The sequence below is a fragment of the Aethalodelphis obliquidens genome, unplaced genomic scaffold (genome assembly GCF_003676395.1).
Source record: "Aethalodelphis obliquidens isolate GAN/ISIS:26980383/991018 unplaced genomic scaffold, ASM367639v1 scaffold28, whole genome shotgun sequence".
Classification (NCBI taxonomy): Eukaryota; Metazoa; Chordata; class Mammalia; order Artiodactyla; family Delphinidae; genus Aethalodelphis; species Aethalodelphis obliquidens.
The window spans coordinates 12,939,528-12,965,101 of NW_020837972.1; the positions used below are offsets into that span (position 1 = coordinate 12,939,528).

General features: G+C 46.9%; 1 protein-coding gene across 1 annotated transcript in view; it reads right to left on the reverse strand.

Moving 5' to 3' along the window:
* The window catches only part of KSR2 (kinase suppressor of ras 2), a 402,202-nt gene that overhangs the window by 166,764 nt on the left and 209,864 nt on the right, over positions 1-25,574 (reverse strand). The window lies entirely within an intron of this gene.

A 25,574-nucleotide genomic window follows, 5' to 3' on the forward strand; every position in this document is an offset into this window, starting at 1 on the left:
GGGGACCCAATCTCCTTAGCGTGGCACCCAGTAGCCACTCCCCACCTCCATCTGGCCCTGCCACCCTCTCCGGCTCCCTCCCACTGGGCTCCAGCCACATATTTTGTGCGGCTCCTCACCTCCAACCCTTGGCTTATGCTCTTCCCACGGCCTGGGAAACCCTCCCCTTCTTTGTCGGGTCAAGGCCCCATATGTTTCTTTACAACTCTGGTGTCCTCTCCTCCAGGAAGCCTTCCTTGACACCCCAGTCCATCCCAACCAGGGTTGAGTGTTCTTCCTACAGGAAGCCTTCCCTGATACTCCCCCTTTCCTCCTAGCTTGGGTTGGTGTTCCTCCTCCATCCTCCTAAAATATTCTCTATATATCTCTGTGGCTGCACTTTCCTATATTTTCCAAATTTGTTCTTTTAGGCTCTGTCTCCCAAGTGGACTGAGGGTCTTTGAGGCCAGTGACTCTGTATTATTCGTTTCTCTGTCTTTGGCAACCAGCACAGAGCCTGGCACACAGTAGGTGCTCACGAAATGTTTATTAAATGATCGATCTGGATGAAGACGGCCACTCATAACGCTGCATTTTAATTCTCCATCTTCCAGGCCTGTGAGCTCCTTGAGGGTTGGAACCTGTGGTTTTTGTTGCTGGAGCTCTCAGCCCCTAGCTCGGCCCCAGATGAATAGAATGTACCTCTTGGGCTGGTTCTGAAACATTTCTCCCCTTCCCCAGGAGTTTAGGTGATCAGTTGAAGAGAGTTTGCTCCAAAATTAACCTCACCGCCTTCTCCCCAACCCCCAACTCCCCCAGGGCCCTGTTCAGGTGTGGCCAGGAGTTGGGCGCCCTCTTGTGGCCAAAGCAAACCTGCCTCACAAATGTTCACAGATCCGGACGGAGGGCCCGGGAAGGGGGGTCCATTTAAGACTAGAGGCCTCCCACACAGGCAGCCTAAAAGTCACCCTCTCCAGGAGGTCTGCTGCCCCTCAGCTTTAAGGAGTTCAAGTGTGCCTGCAGAGTTGCCCCCCGCGGGGGTCTGCAGCAAGGCCCAGGAAGGCGCCTCCGGCTAGAGCAGCACGCGCTGGCCGGCTCACCCCGAACCGTAGCTGCAGAAGAGCAGGCAGCGGGGGTGGCGGCATTTCATTCCACACGAGCGTCCAGTGGTGGAGAGTCACAGAGGCGTCTACACAGAGGGCGTGCAGTGTAGGAATTACACTCGCAGGCTTTGGGGTCAGGGAGTCTGGAGCCTGGGTCCTGACTGTGACCTCAGGAAAGTGATCTCACCTTTTCGTGCCTCAGTGTTCTCACCTGGACGATGGGGGAAACCACAGCACCTACCCAAGAAGGATGGATGACGATTCTACGGGATCATGTGCTTGGCACGCGGCCCAGCACAGAATGAGGGTTCAGGTGACCTGATGTTAACGTCACTATGACCAGGTTCGACTGGCTGTCTGTATAGCAGGGGCTTAACCTTGAAGAAGCCAAGCCATGTTTTTCACCTGAAACATCCAGCAGTTCCCTCAACCCACCACGACCCTTGGCAGATGAAGAGGATGCAGTCAAACCCTGCAGCAATAGGTACCATGATGATCTCCCAAACACAGATGGCAACCTTGAGGCACTGGGCCACTAAGTGATGAGGCCAGATCCCTTATGCAAGAAGAACCAAGTCTATATGTAAAATAGATAACTAATAAGGACCTACTGTACAGCACAGGGAACTCTTCTCAATACTCTGTAATGACCTATATGGGAAAGGAATCTAAAAAAGACTGGATGTATGTATATGTGTAACTGATTCACTCTGCTGTACAGCAGAAAATAACACAACATTGTAAATCAACTATACTCCAATAAAAAATTTTTAAATAAAATAAAATAAATAAAAAGAAGAAGGAAGTCTAACCCAGCACAGGTGTAATCGTAACTCAATGCTGCTGCACTCATGGCCACAGATGGAGCAGAGAAGGGGTGTGTATAAATAAATGTTAGTTGGACAGATGGATGGATGGATGGACAGATGGATGGATGGATGGATGGATGGATGGATAGAGGGGAAAAGGGTGAAAAGTGGAAGGATGGAATGAATGAAGGACAGAGGATGAGAAGATGAAAGAATGGGAGGGCAAATGGATAGAATGAAAGAGAGAATGAGAAGATGGAAGGATGGGGAAGGGGAGGATGGATGGAAGGAAGGATGGATGGATGGATGGATGGAAGGGTGAAAAGGTCAAAGGATGAAAGGGTGATGGATGGATGGATGTAATGAAGGAGGAGGGGATGGTAGGATGGAAAGATGGATAGAAAGAAAGGAGGAAGAGAGGATAGGAAGAAGAGAAAGTGGGAGGATGAATGGCTATTTAATCAGAGAAGGCGGAAGGAAATTCTATATCGCTTTCCACCCACCAAGGAAGTCTTTGCAGACAGGACGTAGGATTCACCTTTACCATCTGTGCTCATTACCCAGACATGCTTGGAGGGGAAAGCAGACACAACCGACTGTGTCTGATGACTGTGGCCGTGACTAAAATTTAGTGGCTATTTTTCAGTATATCCTGCAGATGCCGTTAAAAGGAACATCCTCTCCATGATCTTCACAGATATTAGATGTCTATTACATAAATGTATTTTTCTGGAAATGGGGCCAATTCTGGGGAAAGCAGCAACATGAAACGCTGGCACGGGCAGCTCCATCCTCTGGGGCTGTATCAGCACTGGGTGGTGGACATGCCGCTTTCTGGACGGGCTCTCTGGCACGGCAGGCTGGACCACAAACTGTGCCTAGGAAAATGTGCTTGTTTTACCAGGGACAGCAAAGGCCTAGTCCAACGTTGGCATCTAGCAAAGTTCTTCCAACCTTCCTGATTTGCGTAGCATATCTGAATGAAAAGGATCCTGAGAATTGTCACCTCGTCACATTGGTTCATTACTTTCCATCTCCAGCCCACAGTTCTGGACCAAGCCACCTTCCTCCCTCACCTAAGCTACTGCTGCTGCTGCCTCTTAAAATCCTAATCCCACTTTTGTTTCCCTTTGCTCTGTTTTTTTTGTATTGAGGTAAAATTCACATAAGGTTAACCGTTTTAAAGTGAACAACTCAATAGCATTAAGTATTCACAATGCTGTGCAAACACTACCTCCATTTAGCCCCCCAGGTATTTTCCTCATCCCAAAAGAAAACCCTCTACCCATGAAACCATTACTCTCCATTCCCCTTTGCTACAGCCCCTGGCAATCACTGATGTTTTCTGTCTCTAAGGATTTGCCTATTCCAGGTATTTCATATAAAAGGAATGAATCATCCAATACGTGACCTTTTGCGTCTGGCTTCTTTCCCTTAGTGTCATGTTTTTGGGGTTCATCCATGTTGTAGCGTGTATCAAAACATCATTCATTTTAATGGCTGAATAACACCATCTGACTTTTAATTCTTTACAATGTGTTTTCTACCCAGCAGTTAAAGTGATGTTTAAAAATGGTACATTGTATCATGTCACCCTCAGCTTAAAAACTTCCAAAGGTTTTCCATTGTTCTCCCTTCCCATGGCTTACAAAAGCTTCATAGCACCCTCAACACCCTCTCTCCAGCTTCTTTACCGTCACCTTGTCACCCTCTGACTCTGGTCATCTCCCTGGTCCTTGACCACACCAAGTTGTCATCCACCTCAGGGCCTTTGCACATGCTGTCCCTCTGCCTGGGGCGCTATTCCCCATCCTGTTAGTGGAGACCTACTCACCTTTAGGCATCCCTTCCTTAGAGACACTGTCCCCAATCCTCAGAACTAGTCAGATCTCTAGGCTACATGGGCTCCCAGCACTATGTGAATTCTGCATTTACTTATGTGGTTACTGAATGTCTGTCTCCCCCATGGCCTGTGCCCGCCCCCCCACAGGAGGGAAGAATCTGTATCCCCAGCACCTAACACAAAGCAGGCACGCCACAGTGGCAAAGCCAAGATCAGATGCCGGGTCCACAGACTCCCAACCATGTCTATGTGCCCCAGCTCAGGCTAGGACCTGACATCCTCCATCTGGCGGGGGGGGCGGGGGCGGGCAGGGAATTCTAAAGGACTGTGTCCCAGTTTCGATCTGTGAGTCAGGAGGACTGTTTATCAGCATCTTCCCAGTTAATTCTCAAAGATGGGCTCCTTGAGGGCGGAGATGCATCTTATTTCTTTCGCCAGCCTCTGGCCACCTCTGTCTGGATCTGGCGGACAGCTCTGCCCTCATAAGGCTCCTGGTCGATGCCCATTTGCCAGCTAGCCTCTCAGAGCCTTTATCACAAAGGTTGCCAAGGGAAGCCCCAGACTGATGCTTAGGCTTTGCACCGTTTCCTCTCCCCAAAGTCTGCTGGATTTTGAGCTAAGCCGAGCCGCTGGCTCACACGGCCCCTCAGCTTCCTCAAGTGTGGGGTTGTGTCCCCTTGCACTTGAAAGCCTTCACCAGCCAAACCCCTCAGCATATCATTAACGGGGTCTGGGGCATCTGGCCCTGCCGACTGGCAGGAAATGACAGGGCTGGGAACAGGCAGGCTCCTCGCAGGCACGGCCGGAGGACAGGCACAAACACACATTCTCACACACCACCCTGGGCAGCAAAGTGCTAATCCAGTAGCCATTTCCCCAAACAGGAAGAAAATGCCCGCTGGTCTAACCCGCAGCGGCGTGAGCTGCCCCTCCCCCTAACCCGCAGCTGCGTGATCTGCCCCTCCCCCTCACACTGGGCCATTTAAATCCTATGCAGTTGGCCTGATCTGATTACCCAAGAGGAGACCTCCAGGAAAGACCCTTTTCAAAACCAAAGAATAACACCAGTTCTTGGGTGAGAGGGGGTAGAGGTTGGGGGAGTACTTAGGGACCCTCGGCTCAGCTGCTCGAGCCTGGGGAAGGAGGAGGTTTGGAAAAGCCTAACACTGGGAGGATGTTTATTGAGAATCCATTGTGGTCCTTGGCCACAGGCAACAACCCTCATTTCTGGCTCAAGCATGCCCAGAGCACGGCAAGAATCAACAGGGGCCCTGGCAAAGAAAGGAGCACTGATGAGTCAGTCAGACAACAGAAGCTGCATTTCCCCAGGTGTGGAGGAACAGGCAATGCTTTTAGATGAGACATGGATGCCGTTTTTGTATTTTAGAAGTTGAAATTTGAAATATTGATTTTGTACACCAAGCCCATCATTTCATGCAGTTATTTCACAGTATACGGCCTTATGTAAAATACACTAAGAAGAATTAAAAGAAGAGGAAGAAAAGGTAAAGAAAGAAGGAGAAGGAAAAGAAAAAGAGGAAGAACAAAGGAGATGGAGGAAGAGACACTGGCTGAAAAAAAAATGTCAAGTAAATTCTAGTATAGGTCCCACCAGAGTGGCTAAAATAGAGTTGACAACACCAGATGTTGGCAAAGGATACAGAGTAACCAGAATTCTCATAAAATTCTGGTGAGACTGTGAATGGGTACAACCATTTGGAAAAACAATTTGACAGTATCTACTGAAACTGAACATATGCTCTGACCCAACAATTTCACCCCAGGGTATTATGTCCTCAATCAAAATGACCGCCCACGTCCACAGAATGACCTGTGTAAGAATATTCATGCCAATGCCATTCATATGGGCCAACACTGGGGAAAATCTCAATGTCCATCAATAGTAGTATGGATAAATACATCACAGTATACTCGTTTGCTTGACTACTGCACGACCATGAAAAAGAGGAAACTACTGCTATACTACGATATGGCTGAGCCTCAAAGATACAGTGTTGGGCCAAAGAAGCCAGCCACAAAACAGTTCTATGTTGTACGAGTCCATTATGATTCCATTTACATTGAGTTCAAGAACAGGGAAAACTAATCTATGGTGAGAGACCCCAGAAGAGTGATTTTCTTTGGGGAGGTTACTGACTGGCAGGGGAACCAAGAATCCTTCTGGGGGCTGGACATGTCCTCTGTTTTGATTGGGTGACGGTCACCTGGGTGGATTGATAAATAAAAATGCATCAAACTGTACACAAAAATTGTGCACTTTACTTCTGAATTAAACTTATGCCTTACAAAAAGTTTTTTAAAACAACAGTAAAAAAAACAAACAACCCGATTAAAAAATGAGATTAAAATTAAAAGATTTGGGCTTCCCTGGTGGCGCAGTGGTTGAGAGTCCGCCTGCCGATGCAGGGGGCGTGGGTTCGTGCCCCGGTCCAGGAAGATCCCACATGCCGCGGAGCGGCTGCGCCCGTGAGCCATGGCCGCTGAGCCTGCGCGTCCGGAGCCTGTGCTCCGCAACAGGAGAGGCCACAACAGTGAGAGGCCCGCGTACCGCAAAGAAAAAAAAAAAAGATTTGAATCGACATTTCTCCAAAGAAGATATACAAATGACCAACAAGCCTATAAAAAGATGTTCAGCATTACTAGTCATTAGGGAAATGCAAATCAAAACCACAATGAGATGCCACTTCACACCCACTAAGATGGCCATAACCAAGAAGTCAAAAAATAATAAGTGGTGGTGAGGATATGGAGAAACTGGAACTCTTTTCCATTGCTGGCGGGAACTGTGGAAAACAGTCTGATGGTTCATTCCTCAACAAGTTAAACATGGAATTACTATCTGACCCAGCAATTCTACTCCTAGACGTATACCTAAAAGAACTGAGAACAGGTGTTCAAACAAAAACTGTACACAATGTTCACAGCAGCATTATTCACAATAATCAAAAGGTGGAAACAACTCCCATGCCCATCAAAAAGTGAATGGATACACCAATTGTGGTCTGTCCAGACAATGGAATATTATTCACTATTATGAAGTACTGATTCATGCTACAATGTAGATGAACCTCAAAAACACGAGCTAAGTGAAAAAAGCCACATGCAAAGGCCACATATGACGATTCCATTTATATGAAATACCCAGAATAGGCAAATCTATGGAGACAAAAAGCAGATTCGTGGTTGCCCAGGGCTGGGGCAGAAGGGGGGATGGGAAATGACTGTTTAATAGGTCTGGGGTTTCCATCTGAGGTGATGGAAAAGTTTTAGAACTGGATAGTGGTGATAGCTGCACAAGATTATAAATGTACTTAATGCCATTGAATTGTACACTTAAAAATGGTAAATTTTATAGGATGGATAAACAACAAGGTCCTACTGTATAGTACAGGGAACTACATTCAATATCCTGTGATAAACCATAATGGAAAAGTATATGAAGAAGAATATATATGTATAACTGAGTCATTTTGCTGTACAGCAAAAATTAAACACAACATTGTAAATCAACTATACTTCAATAAAATTTAAAATAAAAATGGTAAATTTTATGCTATGTGTATTTTATATAATTAGAAAAAATAATAGCAATAAAAAATAATAGCGATACAGGAAGCATATTTCTCCCCCTTCCTAGCTGTGTGACCTTCATCAAGTCACTTAACCTCTCTGAGCATCAATGTCCTCACCTGTAAAAATGCCTAATAATGCCTCTACCTCACAGAGTTGTATGAGGATCCAATGAAATAATGGACTTCAATGCCTCACAGAGTACTTGGCACCTGAGCTAGGGAGCTCTTCTCACATTTGTCCCTTGCCAAGAAATTTCTTTTCCTCTAGACACAGACTGAGGCTCCTTATAGGCAAAGTCTGTCCCATGTGGAAGTAGGTCAGGACTCAACATCAAGAGAAGATGGATAAGTATCCACAAAGAGGACCAAAGAATTCCTCTTTACCCTGGACTTCTTGCCTCGGGAGAAGCACATGAAGGTCTGAGGACCACACTGACCCATCTCTGGGGTGATTGACACCAGACGGGGGAGGCATGAACCCTCCTGGAAGAAGGGCAGTTACAAAAGGATTTTCAAAGGCATCCAGAGAAAAGGCTCAGCGAGGAATGCTTGCTCAGGGCAGCCCTTTCCCTCCACTGTGTTCTTTCTAGGACCCCTCTAGGCTCTCACCATCAGTGCCTATTATATGCTAAGGGAATCCCTTGGCACCACTCAGATTAAGTTTATCACTAAAAGAAGAGAAACACCCACTGCCTCTGACAGAGTAGTCACTAGGGAATGGATTTGAGACTGGTTACTTTATGAAATTCTTATTCTAGTGGTATACTAATTTCCTCATTTGCTCTCTAGAATATTCTAGAACTAGAATATAAGCCCCATCTCCATCTTGTTCACCAATGTGAATGCCTGACACATAGTGCCCCCGAAATTATATTCTGGATGAATGCACAAGTGAATATTATCACCAAGCCTCATGGGCAGTTCCGTTTTACAGATGAAGTAACTGAGTCCAGAGAGCACCAGGATTCAAACTCAATTTGTCCAAAGCCAGAGCCCAGATCCCCACAACTTCATGTGATGCTGTTCCAGTCCAGCACCAGGGAGGGGTTTTTCCCCAAAGCTCAGGATCCTGGACCCAGACATCTTCATCACGTACTAGAAGTTAGGGTTCAAGGGTTCTGTAAAGGAGACACATGTGCGCTCCTTCCTACCTCGGTCACACAGACATCTGGACTGGGGAACAGATTCTTGCAAAAACCAAAGCAGAGTTTCCCCAAAGTATAAAACAGCACTGCTAAGGTGCCAGAGAAGAGATGCCGCCTGCCTCTGTCCCACCAAGCCCAGCTCCCAAGACACAGGATCTGGCTTGGGAGGAAGATGGTTCCCAGGTCATGGAATCTGGTTTGGGGGTAAATGTGGCTCTTAGGAGTCATCCAAGTAACCTCCAAGGGACCTCTGAAGTGTGCAGGCTGGTCTTCTGTGGATGAGGACAGCAGACGATACAATAATTGCTCATCAAGGCCTGGCAGTCAAACAGTCCTGGATGGAGGTCCCACTCCCCCTGCGCTAGCTGTGTGGTCTTGGGCAAGTTGCTTCCCCATTCTGAGCCTTTCTCCTTGTTTTTCAAAGAGGGCTATCACCAAGGTGTGGAAAGGATCACACAAGATAAAAGGGATCTGTGAGGCGTGAGGCCCGGCACCATCCTCTTGGTATGAATCTGTATCGTTTCCAGTCAATTTCCTACTTCATGAAGGCACGTGACGTCAACTCTGTTTTCCTTGTGTCTTCTTACCTCGAATGAGCTCTACCTCAGCTCCTCCATGCCTTCACTCTCCTAGAACCCTATCATATCTTCTCTCTGGCACATCCTTAAAGGCTCGGCTCGAGGATGACCAGCTCTGAGCCCTCCAGAACCATCTGCCTTTACGTTGCCATCAACAGCTCAGCACCTGCATCCGTGTCATGCCCTGAGCACTCGCTGCAGTCCAGACACCAGCCCTGCACACACAGTAACTCACGTGATCCTCCCCACAGCCCTGTGGAGAAGGTTCTACAGTCATACCCATTTTACAGATGGGAAAACTGAAGCTCACAGAGATGATATGGCACTTGGTTGCAAATTCGGCACAGGCCACCCAAGCACACTCTAAGTGTAATGCACTGTGTTAGACACCACGGGGCATAAAAAGGAGCCCAACCTCTGTTCTCAGCAGCCCCACCTTGTGTATCATCACTTCTGCACCAGTACAGACCTGGCCAGAAAACAGGAGTGTGCTCCACACCTGCTTTATGGCTGGTCACCAAAGCACAGCAGGAATCTCAAATTCAGGTGTGACCCACCAGAAATTGTCTTTCACTGGAAGTAGGTCATCCAGGCTGCCTTGTACCCTGGCTGGGTGTGCAAAATGTAAGAAACCCTGAGTTATGCCTGGGGCATTGTTCTCCCTTTGTACTCTGGGAAGCTGCCTGCTGGTCTGAACTGGGCAGATCCAGCCAGATTCTTCTAGTCCAGAGGTTGACAAACTATGGGCCAACGGTGGGCCAAATCCAGCCCTCAGCCTGTTCTTGTAAATAAAGTTGTACTGGAACGCAGCCATGCCCATTCATTACACATTGTCTGTTAATTCTTTAGCTTGACAACTGCAGAGTTAGTTGCAGCACAGACTGTATGGCCCATAAAGGGGCCCTTTACCGAAAAAGTTTGCCAATCCCTGTTCTAGACTCCCTGCCCACAGATGTTAATCACACAAAAAAATAAAATTAAAAAATCCTGACAAGAACCAGAGTCTGCTTGGGATTTATTTTCCCTCAAGTGACAGCGTCTGTCTTGACCTTTGCATCTAAATAATGAACACTCTGCCTTCCTACTCCCTTCTCTCCCTGTGGCCCAGTCATGGTGGCCTGAATCATCCAGGGTCAGGCAGTGGCCACATCCCTGAGTGGTAAGACTAAAGCCCTTTGTCTAAATCTGTGTTGTTCTATACAGTAGCCATAGCCACACGTGGCTACTAAAATTTAAATTCAGTAAGATAAAATTCTAAATTCTGTTCATCAGTCTCGAATTGCCACAATTTAAATGCCCAAAAGTCACATGTGGCTGCTGGCTACCATGTTGGACACAGCAGATACAAGACATTTCCATCATCACTGAAACTTCTTTTGGACTCTGCTGTTCTAAACAACCCTGTTCCCAGCGTTACAGGGTGAGGTGATCACTGTTCTGCTATCAGAGCATCTGCTCCATCTCATCTCTCTCTCCTCTCTGATAGTCACCCTTCCTCTCCCAACAGTAAAATTAAGTGCTTCGCTGGAAATAGCTGGAATAGACTGGAAATAGCTAAAACATGCATCACAGGGGGCTGGTCCATGAAATGGTATTAAACGGTAACTCCATTTGATGGAGCTGTGTAGGGATTTAAAAGAATCGGGATAGCGAGAACACCAACATTTATTATTAAGTGAAGGAAAAGGCAAAACAATGTAGACAATTAGGTGCAGATAATTACTGTTTGATTCCACTTATACAACATACCTAGAATAGCCAAATTCATAGAGTCAGAGAGTACAGTGGTCGATGCCAAGGGCCGGGAGGTGAGGGTGGGGTGGGGAAGGGGAATGGGGAGTTAGTGTTTAATGGGCAGTTTCAGTTTAGGAAGGTGAAAAATTCGGGAGATGCATGATGGTGAGAGCTGCACAGCAATGTGGACGTCCTTAGTGCCACTGAACTGTACAGTTGAATAGGGCTAGGACAGTATGTTTTATATTATGTGACTTTTACCACAATAAAGAAAGATTAAAAAATAATAAATAAATAAACAATGTATACAGTATGACTTCATTTGTGTTTTTAAAAGATATATATGAGTGCTTCCCTGGTGGCATAGTGGTTAAGAATCCGTCTGCCAATGCAGGGGGCACGGGTTCGAGCCCTGGTCCGGGAAGATCCCTCATGCCACAGAGCAACTAAGCCTGTGCGCCACAACTACTGAGCCTGCGCTCTAGAGCCTGCGAGCCACAACTACTGAAGCCCGCGCACCTAGAGCCTGTGCTCCTCAACAAGAGAAGCAACCGCAACGAGAAGCCCGCGCACCGCAACGAAGAGTAGCCCCCGTTCACCGCAACTAGAGAAAGCCCGCACGCAGCAACGAAGACCCAATGCAACCAAAAATAAATAAATAAATAAATAATTTTAATTTAAAAAAAGATACATATTAATGAAAAACATGAATCCAATAAATACTCCTAGAACAATGAGGTGCTGGACTCTAGCAATGAAGGAGGCAGACAAGAGCCACGCTTTCCCTGGGCTGGTACCCTGGTGAGGGTACAGACAAACAGATGAAACAATAAGGGAATACTGGTTAATAATAATAATGGAGAATTAAAATCAGAGGGTGTAGTGACTGGGTGGTCGCGCCTCTCTGGGGACATGGCATCTAGGCTGAGACCTGCATGTCGAGAAGCCAGACTTACAAAGATCTAGAGGGAGAGGAGCCCAGGCAGTGAGGGAAGGTCAAGGCCAGGGCAGGTCACCTCACAGTGAGGGAGGAGAAAAGAGACAGTGGGGCCACTGTGAGGAGAGGGGGTTTGATTGTGAGAGCGATGGGAACCTGCTGGAGAGGTTTAAGAAGGAAGGTGATGAACTCTGGTTCTGTTCTTAAGAGATCGCTCTGCCCAGTGAGTAGAGAATTGACCTGTGGTGGAAGCAAGAATGTGATGAGGGGATCCGGACAGGAGGCTGTTGGAGGCCCCCAGGCGAAAGATGGTGGCGCCTTGGACCAAGGTCTCGGTCATGGAGGTGGAGGGAGAGGAGGTATTTGGGACTCAGCTCTCCCAGGACTTGCTGGCCAATTCAACGTGAGGAAGGCGAGAGGAAGAGATGGGAGATGCTTCCTAAGTCGGTGTGTCATACGGACCCCCAGTCTTAGATGGATACACTCACGTCTAAGGTTATAGGAGAGGCAGTTGGCAGCCTGGAATTTCCAGAGTAGGTACTTTGTTACTTTTAGACTTTCCTTTGCCTTTTGAACTTAGTAACAGGAGTATTCTTTTATAATAATAAAAGATAATCTTTAAATGACATACTGTATTTTTTGCTTGAATTTCTCTTCTTTGTTTTATTGAAATGAAAAAAAATACTCTAGAAAACAGAGGTATGGTCATGGAATACTGTGCTCAATTGTTACTTAATATTTCAATGATGTTTCATTATTTTTTCAAATTTTAAATTGAAGATCAAATTTGAGATGGGTTTTTGTTTCCCAAATGGCTGGTACCAGTCAACTGGCAACTGGTATCTCAGATTTAGTTGACAGATATTAAAATGTGGTAGTTTATAGATTCCTAGAAATTAAACATATATGTTTAATTATACAATATTATGTTTTTATATAATATTAATTATATATAATATTATACAAATTGTATGGATGGTATGTATTTGTATATTATACAAAATTAAACATACATGTTTATACTCTTTATATTTTATATATGATATATAATTAAACATATATGTATACTTTTATATCTTTATATATTACATGATATATAACTAAACATATATGTATACTTTTGTATCTTTACATATTATATATAATTAAATGAATACATTATATATAAATATATATGTTATATATGAACATATATATATATAAATATGCACTTGAAAAACATAAAATGTCTTAAGCACAGATACATAGTATTTTTTTTTTAAGGTTAAACTTTGCTCAGTAACAGATCAGCTCTCAATATCCAACAGACTTTCTACTAAGACTTGATTTCGGGAAAGAGCAAACTGTCCTCATACACACATTCCCCTCCCATCAACTAAGACACGCTTCAGATCCAGGATGAGTACAGGAGACAAAAAAATGATCAGGAGAGGAAAGGAAAGATGTTCCGGTTGCAGAGGTCAGCAAACTTCCGGTGAACAGCCAGAGAATACATATCTTTGGCTTCACAAGCCCTATGCTCTCTGTTGCAACTACTCAACTCTGCCCTTGTAGCGCAGGCTCAGTCACAGATAACAGGTGGATGAATGGGCAGGGCATGCTCCAATAAAGCTATCCATATAAATAGGCCCTGGGCCAAATGTGGGCCGCAGCTTGCCCACCCCTGTCCTAGTAGGGTCTGGACTTACCTGAAGGTAGGAAAATTGAAACAAACCAGCCCTTTGGTTTGTTTCACCCTTGAATCCCACTTTCCATCGCCTGGCTCACCCCAAGAGCTTGCCACCCTGCCACCTGGACTTTATTTGGTGTTTTTCCTTTCTTCATCCTGACCCCACCCCTCCTGGGTTTAGCTGGGTCTTGTCATAGATCCTAGACATTTCTTCAGGCTCCAGCCACAGCTTTGGAATACACATCTGTTTTTCTAATTATTTGATGAACGTGGACCTGTCCCATCCATTTGGAAGCACCAGAAGGACAGGGAGACAGGGATCGTGTCTGACTTGCTCTTTGTGGATCCCCAGGGCCCAGTACGGGGCCTGGCATATAGTAAGGGCTCAATTAATTAAATGAATGCCTGAAAGTCCAAGTGAGCCCACTGTCTCATCACCTGAATGTTCGGGGGCTCCTCCTGAAAGTGAGTCAGGGGCAGGGGTAGCCTTCCAGTGCACCCACTTTGCCTTGATGCCAGGGGTCAGGGGGCACCAGGCTGGCACCCACCCTATATATTTATTTCTAATCGGAGGCATTTGCTGCATGGGGTGGCTGTGGGAGTAGTTAGCCTGCAGGAAAGGTAAGAGCCCGAATCAGCCACCGGGTGGGGGGGGGCAGGGTTTGAGTTCCAGTACTTATGGGACTGCTGATGTCAGCACTAAGATTGGTCTCGCTGAGATGCTGTGGGTCAGACGCTGTGTTCCGTACACATTATCTCATTGGACTTGGAACGATTATTACCCGCATTTTCCAATGAAGGTAACTGGGGTTCTCCACAGCTAATGTACCCAAGACACAACTCAATAAAGGCTCAGAGTGTGATCACAGATTTAACTGACTTCAAAGCCAATTCCTAATTGCTTTGTCAATTCCACTGTGGCTGATGGCTTATATTCCCATTTTACAGCGGTGCCTGTGCAGACCTGGAGCTGTCCAAGTTGTTGATTTCAGGGCTGGCCAGGGACAACCAGTTTTACACTTGCAAACTGGGCATCTTGCTGGTCTCGGCCAGTTTCTGACCTGGGCACGGACAACACTGCTTCTGCCCCACGGAATAATCCAGAAGCCCACGGCTCCCTCTCCGGCCTCCCCCACCCCATCTGAGCTCACCCAGACAGCCATCCTCGGTTCTGTCTTCCAGGCCTGATCTGTGCCGGCATCCAGGCCCACTGATTTTCCTGCATCCCTGTGATTAGGAACTAATCTTATATTTTTGTTCCCCAACCCATAAATCAGTTACAGACCAAATATTTACACAGGCCGTCATTTCCGACCAAACCAAGGCTCATGACAGCCTCATTATTAAAAAGGATGACTGATTTTAGGCAGAGATTTCACAGGCATGTGGCTGGATGTTTTCTTTCAGGTTTCCTTCCCCCTCCCCTGGCCTGAAGAAAAGACAATTTCCAAGATAAATTGGTACAAAGGTCTGCTCTTGCTGTCTCCTTGGGGCCAGTAGGTTGTGGGCAGGCTTCCACAAGCCCAAAAAGTAATGGCTGCTCTTGGCTTCTTCTCCCTTCTCTTGGTCTCCCCCTGGGCAGGGAATCATTTAACTAAACATCCACTAAAATCAGAAACCCTAAAGGAGACAGAGAGGGAAAGGGTCAGGAAGGGGAAACTCGGCAGCATCACTACCCCCAGTGGTGACACCCACCCTACTGGGGGTAGTGTGGCCTGTCCAGGGTGACCCCGAGGCGGGCCATGTGCTAAGTTGTTAATATTGCTGGGTGGGGAAGCAGGAGGCCAAGTTCCTGACCTGGCTCTGTCATTACTTTGCAAGTCACTATGGCCTTTGAGGCTGGTTCCCTTTCCTTTCAAAGCAGGGATTTGCTAAGTGGACTCTGTCCGTTTCCGGTCCAGGTATCTTGGCTCTCATCGTGAGAGCTGCCATTCATTAAGCCCTTACTATGAGCCTAGCCTAGTGCTAAGCACTTTATAGGTATTAGCTCATTTTAGTCTTTAAGATGGGCATCATCCACTCCAGATGAAGAAACAGAGGGTCAGAGAGGCTAAGCCACTCACCTGAGGTCACACAGCATGTAAGGGGCAGAGGCCAGTACTTGAAATTTGTTCTGTCTGACCTCAGTGCTCTTGTTCCTAAAATACACTGCAGCCTCCCTAAGACCTGAATTTGCTTGGGGCACGGAGGCATGTCGTCACATTGATTCTTAACACCCTGATATCTCCCAATGAAAGCACCTGGGGTCAGCGTCCTAAGCAAAGGCAGAATTGACAATTGTCTGCCCAGTGGTGAGCCAGCAAAGAGCTTTCTCTCTGCAAAGCGAGAGGGCAGCTGGAAATGTTTCTTCAGGGAAACCGTGAGTATTTTGCCTCATATGGAAGTCTTCAAAGAAGCTTCCTTTACCCCGGGAAAATTAATTGGGAGTGAATCTTTACAGACCTGCCTAAAAAGCACATATTTCAGTCTGGTGGTTCTATGAGATCCCCACTGAAAGGCGTCCATCAGAGTCTGTGAGACAGACAGCAGCAGTGCCAGCTCTGAGGGCTTGGGAAGGATTCAGACGGTACAGGGGCCGGCTGGGTACTCGGGGCCAGCCGCTTAACCTCAGCAGGCTCTCAGCCTCTCCACTCGTAAAATGAGGGCTTAGAGCAGATCATCCTTAAAAGCTCATCCATCCTCACTGTGATGGTTCTGTGATGCTGCCCTCTTTCCTCCAGACTTACGGCGTGACCTTGGGCGGGTCAGCATCTGTGAGTCTTCGAGCCTTCTTATTTATACTGTGGGATAACCTCTCCAGACCCCCTGTCTGCCCCTTGCTTCTGTGCGGGGCAAATGAGTCAGCGTGAGCACTGTGAAACCTCAGCGCTACGATCCCAGCGGTGCGGAATTTCCAAGAAGTCATGACTTTCCTATGGTGACTCTAAGAAGAAAGTCTGAAACATTTTCCGTGTGAGTTTGAACACTGTTGTCTGAAATCAACGTTTTGTTTTGCTTTTCATACCAAGGCCTTCCACCCGATTTCAACTTTTGCATCCAACAGTGACTTGTTATGATACAAAATGTGTCCATTGGGGATCAAATAATACAGAGGGCGGGCCCGCCAGGGATTGTAACTTAACGTGCTTGCCCACGGATTTCTTCCTGCTCAGCACAACTCAGGTATTTAATCTCAGTCAATGGCCTGTCTGGCTGCTTTGCAGTGGACATTTGATTGTGACCACCAAGCACTCACCATCCCCCCCCAACTTTTGGGGGCAATTCTCTCTCCTCCGTGCACAATCTCGTTGCGGGTGTCAGCTAGGGGATAGACGTTGCCCATCCCAGGTCACCAGGTGCCAAATCAGGCCCGTTGGAATCTCTCTAGGGAACGGGAATCTTGAACGGCATGACACATAATGGAAAAAATTTTTGAAGCTCGGTTGATCTACTGGTTCACCCCCAAAACAACCTTTCAAGTCATTCCTGCTACTTAGAGCCTCCAAGACACCCTGGATCCTGCTCCTTTCTGAGCCTTCCAGCGGATCCTGAGAGCGACCCCGGAATCTTCCGTGTAGGTAGGTCCATTCTCTGCGTAAGTCAGCCAGGGTGGCTTCCATTGTTTGCAATCCCAGACCCCTAGTGCATCCTTGAGAGAGACCATGAAAGCTGAGTTTCCATTTTTCACTATGTCAGACTCTTGACTCCAGAGTTTCTCAAATCCTTTGGGCTGGGGCCCAGACATCTGTGTGTTAACAAGCCTTCCAAAGCCACCTCCACACTCCTGAGAACCACTGCCTTGCCTGGTAATTCCACATCAAAGACAGTGGTCTGTACTGTTACTGGCAGGTGTGGCACAGGCTAACTCTCTGAAATAAAGGACCATTCACTTTGCTAGCATCTGCTCAGGCTCTCCAAGAACCAGACTTCAAGGCCTGAGAGTTTAGGCCAGGCCAGGGCTGGAGGAAAGCTATCACCAAAAGACACTCTCCAGGACAGCCATGGGGACATAACTGCAAAAGGCACACAGCCCATCTCTGCTGCAAGCGTTGAAGGCTCAGGCTTCACCACCTTCCCCATCAGAAAAGTCCAGTATTTATGTCAAACCTGAGGCACAGCAGGGTCAGCCTTATTTAGTGGGTCCCCACTGGAGTAGGTACAGAGAGCAAAGCAGGAAATGTCTTAATAAGGGAGTGATTTAATAAAATACGATGCATCCACACTTCAGAATACTATGCAGTCATTAAAAAGAATGAGGTAGGACTTCCCTGGTGGCACAGTGGTTAAGAATCAGCCTGCCAATGCAGGGGACATGGGTTCGAGCACTGGTCTGGGAAGAGCCCACATGCCACGGAGCAACTAAGCCTGTGCACCACAACTACTGACTGAGCCTGCGCTCTAGAGCCTGTGAGCCACAACTACTGAGCCCGCGTGCCACAACTACTGAAACTCGTGAGCCTGGAGCCCGTGCTCCACAACAAGAGAAGCCACCGCAACTAGAGAAAGCCCGCGTGCAGCAATGAAGACCCAACACAGCCATAAATAAATAAATAAATAAAATGTATTAAAAAAAAAAAAAAGAATGAGGTAGCTCTATAGCCAGGATCAACAAACTTTTTCTACAAGGGCCAGATAGTAAATACTACAGACTTTGCACGCCAGGGTGTCTCCATTGCAACTGCTCAACTCTGCCAATGAAGCACAAAAGCCATCCTGGGCAACATAAACACATGGGCAAGGCTGTGTCCCAATAAAACTTTATTTACAAAAACAAGCAGTGGGCCAGATTTGGCCCAGAGCCCTGGTTTGCCAACTCCTGTTCTCCACGAGCAGATGTGGAAAACTCCAAGACACACCTATTTATGAAGAAAACTAACTGCCCAGCAACATGTCTAGTGTGAGCTCATCTCTACAAATATAAATATATATAAACATAAATATGTATAGATACATTTGCATAATGTTTGAATATATTTACTATCTATTCCTGTGATGTATTTAAGGTCATAGAATAAGAATCGGAAGAAAGGAGTGGGAGTAACAGAGTTGGAGAAACTCCCACATTTGACTATGTATGTGAAGCTTTTACCGTGAAAATGCTTACTGTGAATGTAATGTGTAATTTGGAAGGAGGGAGGGAAGAGAAGAAGGAAGTTCGGAGAGAGAAGGAGAGGGAGGGAAGAATGAAGGGGGAGAAGAAGAAAGGAAAAGAAATAAAGTAAAGGAGGAAGAAGGGAGATAGGGAAGGACAGAAAGAAAGCTGTGTTCCAATAAAACTTTCTTTACAAAACCAGGCAGTGGGCCAGATTTGGTCCACAGGTCATAGTTTTGTGACCTCTGGTCTAAGAGGGCAGAGTCATGACAGTTTTGTTCATCGCTACATCTATAGTGTCTAGAGAAAACCTTGGCACACAGTAGGAGCTCAAGAAATAGTTTTTGGCAGAATGAATGAAACCCAGCCTCTCCCTATTAACCTAGAAAACTAACAAGCCAACTATTACCCTAAGCCCTTGACATGGGCAGATATAAAGGGAATTTGGCTGTGTGTTGCTCATGTAAATGTCTTGAACTAACTGCTACCAGCATACAGGTTAATTAAATGGCAGAGATCTTAAAAAAAAAAAATTCAGTTCTTATTCTCACATTACCACATCAAAGGGGTCTCACTCTGTGGCACTGGGCTGGCTTAGAAAAAGAGAAACAGGACTATGGCTTCTGCTCCACATCTAGAGACCTGCTCTCCAGTTCCCGCCAGGCACAAAAGCTTGTCTGCAGTCACGCAGGTCCCCAGATCTTCAGGCAGATGTTTCCATCTCCAAGGAAACTGCATCTCTAAATGCCAGGCAGTGTTTTCCAACCACAGGCAAACAGATTCTGATTCGGAGGAAAATCTGCAAACCTTCTCTCAAAAATAGGAACAGGGCTTCAAGCGGGGGGCCGACATGGGATGACAATGCCACAAGGTGACTTTCAGAAGAATCAGGGCTGCATTTTTGAGGGGATGGGAGGAGAGATGGGAAGCTGTGCAAGTGGATTTTTAAAGTAGCAAGACAATTGCTGCACTTTCGGACACTCTGTTCTGCAGTGCCCTGGAATCAAGGGCGATTGGCGTCTCAACTGGCAGATTAGGGGAGCAATGTCAAGTACAGTCTTTAAGTCTTCAGGAAATGACTCAACCTGGTGTCTCACGGCTACAAAGAAAGATTGCAGCACTAGACACTGAGTCACTGGCCCTCACCTTAAGCCAAAGGCACCTGGGAAACTAAATAAGAAGCTCCCCTCTTCCTCCTGAATATGCAAACTCACCAGCCCATTGGGTTCTGCTGCCTTCAGTGTGACTGCAGCATCAAGATGAATTATGTATCGGAGAGGTTTGGCATATCGACAGAGATAGACAGCTGCCCACCAAAGGCCGTGCTGGGTGCAAAGAGAGCCATCACATCAAGATGTTGCAAAAGGCCCCCTCCTGCCCCGTTTGCTTCGGTACAGAATCCCTAAGCTATATGGCTGTCTCCATCACTATCTACAGTGTCCATCCCAGATCGCTTGTGGATGCAAAAGCAACCAGGAAGATAGCACATGTCATGAGCTAAGCCATGAGCTGCAAATTAAATTGAGGAGCAGGGCTAAAATTCAAGCTAATAAAAAGGGTTACCATCTCTTTGGGGGCCTCCCCATGCTCGGCACTGGGATAAACATTTCCCTTACATTACCTCCAATCTTCAGAGTCCATGTAGGAGACAGAGGACCGTGTCCCCATTTTATAGATGAGGAAACTGAGGCTCAGAGAATGGAAGCTGCTTGCCCAAGGGCCCACAGAGGTGGCACTCCACCCAGACCCTGCTGGCTGCAAGTCTGTGCTCCTTCACCTCTGCAAGGTGCTATTGCTACAACCAGGCTGGTCGGGGGCTCAAGAGAAGGAGAGATGATGAGTGTGGATCAAAAGAGAGTATGGAACAAAAAGACAAACAATCCAATTATAAAATGGACAAAAGACTTGATACCTGTTTCTCCAAAGAAGATCTACAAATGGCGGCAAACAAAAACATAAAAGGATGCTCAAACTGGTCATTAGCCAAATGCAAATTAAAACCACAATGAGATACCATTTCATACTCGCTAGGGTGGCTAAACATTTTTAAAAAGGAAAATAACAAGTGTTGGCAAGGATGCGGATGTGGAACCCTTGCACATTGCTGGTGGGAGTATAAAATGGCTCAGCTGCCATGGACGTTTGATGGTTCCTCAAAAAGTTAAACATAACATTACCACATGACCCAGCAACCCTACTCCTCGACATGTATCTAAAAGAATTAAAAATAGGTACTCAGGACCTCAGGAGACCCGGAAGACCTGGAGGTCTCTGTCACCAACTGGCCCCGTGATGGGTCACATCTGTTGTTCTCTCTGGGCCTCAGTTTCCTTGCCTGTTGTATAACACAGTGACACAAAAGGCTCTTGGAGATCCCGTCACTCAACAAGCTGAGGGTCTACGATGTGCAGGCACTGGGAATCTAATAGTAAGCTGCAGATCTGCTTGCCAAAACCTCTAAATCCAGCAGGAAATAACATAAACATCTAACTGCTGCAGAAGTGGGTGAGGGATGGGAGTGGGAGGGGCTCATTCCAACTCCAGAAATCAAGGAAAGTTTTATGGAAGATGGGGGATTTGGGCTGCATCCAACATGAACAATATTAGTAACTCACATTTATAGAGCATGTACCATGGGCCAAGTGCTGTACCATTTTACATGCATCTTTCAAAACTGAATCTTCATAACAAATCCATGAAGCTGAGACTGCCATGTACGCTGTGTGCTAGGTGCTGTGAGGTACCACCCAGATCTGCCTTCAGGAGGGACCTGCTGCCCCAGCTGCCCTTCAGGGATTGCCTCACCCAAGGTCACACCTCCCGGGGGCAGCCCTCATCCAATGACCCATCAAGGCCAAGTTGTAATGGTCTGGCCACGTGGGCCCACTGCAAGCCAACTCTAGTTGGACGTTTCAGCCCCCAAGCTCCCATGGGGTCATTGGGCTGAGGCTGTCACTTGGCCTCCATCATGACTCGGCTTCCCCCTCTGTCTGATCCTACATCTTCCCCCTCCCTCCCATAGGGATTGATACCCACAGCATTCCATAATAAACATTCACCATGCTAAACTCCATCTCAGAGCCTGCTTCCTGAGGAACCCAGCCCTCTACCCCATTTCAGAACAGAAGAGGCAACTGAGGCTCAGAGAGGTTATTTCACTTCCCTTAAGTCACACAGTTGGGAAATGGGAAAGTAGGGACTTGAACCTGGGTTGGCATAGCTCCTGAGCTCCTGTTTAGTTATCTACCCTTTGTGATCACCTCCCAGGGCAAACAGCAGCCGGGCAGGCAGAGGGGAGAAGGGTTGCTCTTGACAGGTTCCAAATTCCACAGCTCTGGCAAAGGAAAAGGGGCTTAGAGGCATGTGACGAGGGCAGAGATGGTCAAGTTGATTCTGATTAAGCCAAGAGTGGGGCTTGGTGGTGCCTGTGACACGCAAAGGACCTTTCCCCTGAGAAAGGGCCACAGGCAAGCAAGCACGAACGCCATGTGGCTTCTGACAAACTGCACTCAGTCCTGAATAATTCAGGGAAGAGGGATACCATTTACTATTTCTCAGCCTGCACTCAGGGGCTCTTTCAGCAAAGGATACCAGCTGCGTCATAAAGTCCTGAGAACAACCACGGGTCCTGGCCTCAGGCAGGAGGGAAAGAACTCGACATCACCCACCTATTTCTTGTTTCGCTTCAAGGGAAAGTGTCTGTTGCGCAAATGAGATACTCAGCATAGTGGGATATGAAACAGTAGGGAGAAGAAGAATTAGACTGAGAAACGAAAGGGGAAAATGAACATGTTTCCTGGTGCTGGAGGCAGCCAGACGCCGGCTCTGCCATGTCCCAGCTGTCACTCCAAGGGCCCCACGTCTCCACGTCATCTCTACGGTGGGGACGGACGCGGCGCCTCTCCCAGGGCTGTCGTGACGATTAAATGAGGTGACGTGTGTAAAGAGCTTGGTATGTACCTGACACTTAAGGGATGCTTGGTAACTGTTTCACGTTTTCCCTAACTATCATATTAACCATGGCCACTCCCTGGAGCCCTGTAGTATATTGCAAACAGACTGTTATCTCTATGAAATAGCATTTAGTAAGGGCTTTCTACTTGCCAGGCACTGTCCCAAGAACTCAATGTGTATTCTTAATACATTTAATTCTTCCAAACACCCCTTGGTCGGTACTAGTACTATTGTCCCCATTTTACAGATAAGGAAGCAGAGGCCATATCCAGTCATAACGTCCATTCACTAGCTGAGCAAATACTTACTGAATGATAGGGCGGAATATATGAAGAGGTACCTGCCCTCAAGCTGCTGTTAATCTAGTTGAGGAGCCAAGATGGACTCCCACAAGAAGTTATACAGAAAAAAAGGAAGAAAAATAAAGGGGAACACACAGTGTGCTATAAACGCCAAGTCCCTGCTGTGGCCTTGCTTAAAGAAGAATATAGGAGATGTTGCAGAGTAAGAACCAACATAAAATGGGCCACCAATGGGCAATGAATGAGCCCCAATGCACGCTCTATGGAAGCCCAGAGGATGGGGCCAACTTTCTAGAACATTCCTGAACTGGAGGAAGAAGCTCATTTTCCAAAAGCCTAGACTTCCTCTTCCCCTCTTGACCTAGAGATTGCTTAGGTCACTGAAGACGAGTGGCTGCTTCTAAGGACCCCTGCCTCTCAAAGCCCAGGCCTTGAGAAGCAACCAACATGATAAGATAGTAGGTGTCTCTGCGAATTCCCAGGCCAAGCATAAATAGGTGGTTGATAAATCCTGGGTGGGTAAATGCCTTCCATCCACACTAGGGATACTCCTAGAATGCTTATCTCCCGTCAGACTCTATGCTAGATGCTTTCTATGTACAGTCTCATGGAACCCTCCTGACCGTAGAAAGCAGGTCCTGCAATTACCCCACTGATTAGTTGGGACACCTGAGACTTACAGGGGAGCGTCCTTTATTCAAGTCATCTATCCTGTGAGCAGTAAACTCAGGCTTCAAGAAGACCCTCTCTGAGTCCTATGCCCTTGAGCTAAACCACTCTGCTCTTGCCTCTTTAATAAATTACTTTCCTCCAATTTCATATTCCTTGGTCTACACTGGCTGGAGGGTCATCACTCAGCCCTTGAACTTTGTCTAAGGGAAGAAGGAGTGAAAGGGTTAACCAGGGGATCTACAAATGCATTGAGGACATGCAGAAATTGGAACTCTAGTGCACTGCTGGTGAGAACGGAAAATGGTAGCTGTTGTGGAAAACAATATGGCAGTTCCTCAAAAAAGTAAACAGAATTACCATATGGCTTCTAGGTATATATCCCAAATTCTACTTCTAGGTATACATCTCCCCCCCCAAAATGGAAAGCAAGGTCTCAAATAGATCTTTGTTTACCCGTGTTCATACCAGCATTATTCACAATAGCCAAAAGGTAGAAGCAACCCAAGTGACCATCAACAGACGAAAGGATAGACAAAATGTGGTCTATCCATACAACGGAATATTATTCGACCTTTAAAAGGAAGGAACTTTTGACCCACGCTACAACATGGATGAACCTTGAAGCCATTTAGTGAAGTAAGCCAGTCACAAAAGGACAAATATTGTATGATTCCATCTATATGAGGTACTTAGACAGAAAGTAGAATGGGAGTTTCCAGGGGCCAGAGGGAGGGGAGAATGGGGAGTTTAATGGAGACAGAGCTTCAGTTTGGGAAGATGGGAAAAGCTCTGGAGATGGACGGTAATGATGGCTGCAGAATAATGTTCAATTCATGCAACTGAACCGTATGCCTAAAAATGGTTAAAGTGACAAATTTGATGTTATATGTACTTTATCACAGTTTTTAAAAATTAGCAAGTGGATAACCCACCCAATGACGACAGCTGGGGAGGAGGGTCCTGTGGGGGAAGAGAGAGAAAGAGAGATGCTTGGAGAGGAAACTGCTTTTCTTCAAGAAGACCAAAGGGAGGACTGCCGAGGTTCGCCGCAGAGCCACGGTGCCATTTTCTGGGCAAAGGAAGCTGAGCTGTGGGAGTGAAAGTTCACAGCCAGCACCGCGAGAGAAGCCATCAGCCAGCTCAGCCCAGGCCCCTCTGCCTTCTCCACACTGTTACATACCTTCTCTAGCTGTGTGCTCTCCAGCTGCTCAGACCCAACTTCACTGGAGATTCAGGGCTCCCCAGGTACCAAAAGCAAATGCCAAGTTTATGACCACTGGCAAAGGAGCCATAAAACCCAGACCTGCTCAAGTATATCACAGCGCCACCTGCCGCCTGCCGCCTGCCACCTGCCGCCTGGGGAGGCTGCTGGGCCCCAGGTTGGGTTTTGTGGGGATCCCACTCCACCCATGATCAACGCATTATCTGGATCATAAGAAAAGCAGTGGACAGTGAACCCTAAAGGAGAGTGGACTTCTCAGGAGCACAGCTTGTACAAACTCTCAGAAGTGATCACAGCAATAATCGTCCCGTTATTACCTGAGCTGCCCTGACAGCTAAGTTTCGCACCAGATGCCAAGAAAAAGGCAGATTTGGAGTCAGACAAGCTTGGAATTTGCTTCGCTGCACCTTGGGTTTCTCTTCTGTAGGAAGGGATGACCTGTATCCTAGCACTGTTGGAAGCAGTATCATGAAGGTTTTCGGGTTGTGGGCTCAGGACGCAGGATGGGATTCAGAACCCAGCTCTGCAGCTGAGCAGCTGTGCTGTTTCAGCGAGCCTGCCTACTCACTCTTATCAAGGGACTGGACTGGGTTAGAGAGTGCCATTCCCAAAAGGATCCTTCTAGCTCCAATCCTCCCTAGTGAGTAGCTAGTATGGAACTAATGAGCCATTCCAGACATCCAAGGACATCCAGGACCTCCCTTTGCACATGCTGTTCCCTTAGCCCGAAATACTCTTTCTACAGAAATCCATACAGCTTGTTCCATCATTTCATTCAGTTCTGTGCTCAAGCGTGCCCTTGTTAGTAAAGCCGTCCCGTCCGCCTCATCTAAAACGGCAGACCCCCTCCCCACGCTCTCCCTCCCCTTATCTTGGCTTTCAGCTTCTTCACTACAGGGAACATCACCTGACGTTGTGCGTATTTACTGGTTTATGCACCTATTGTCTATCTTCCCCACCAAG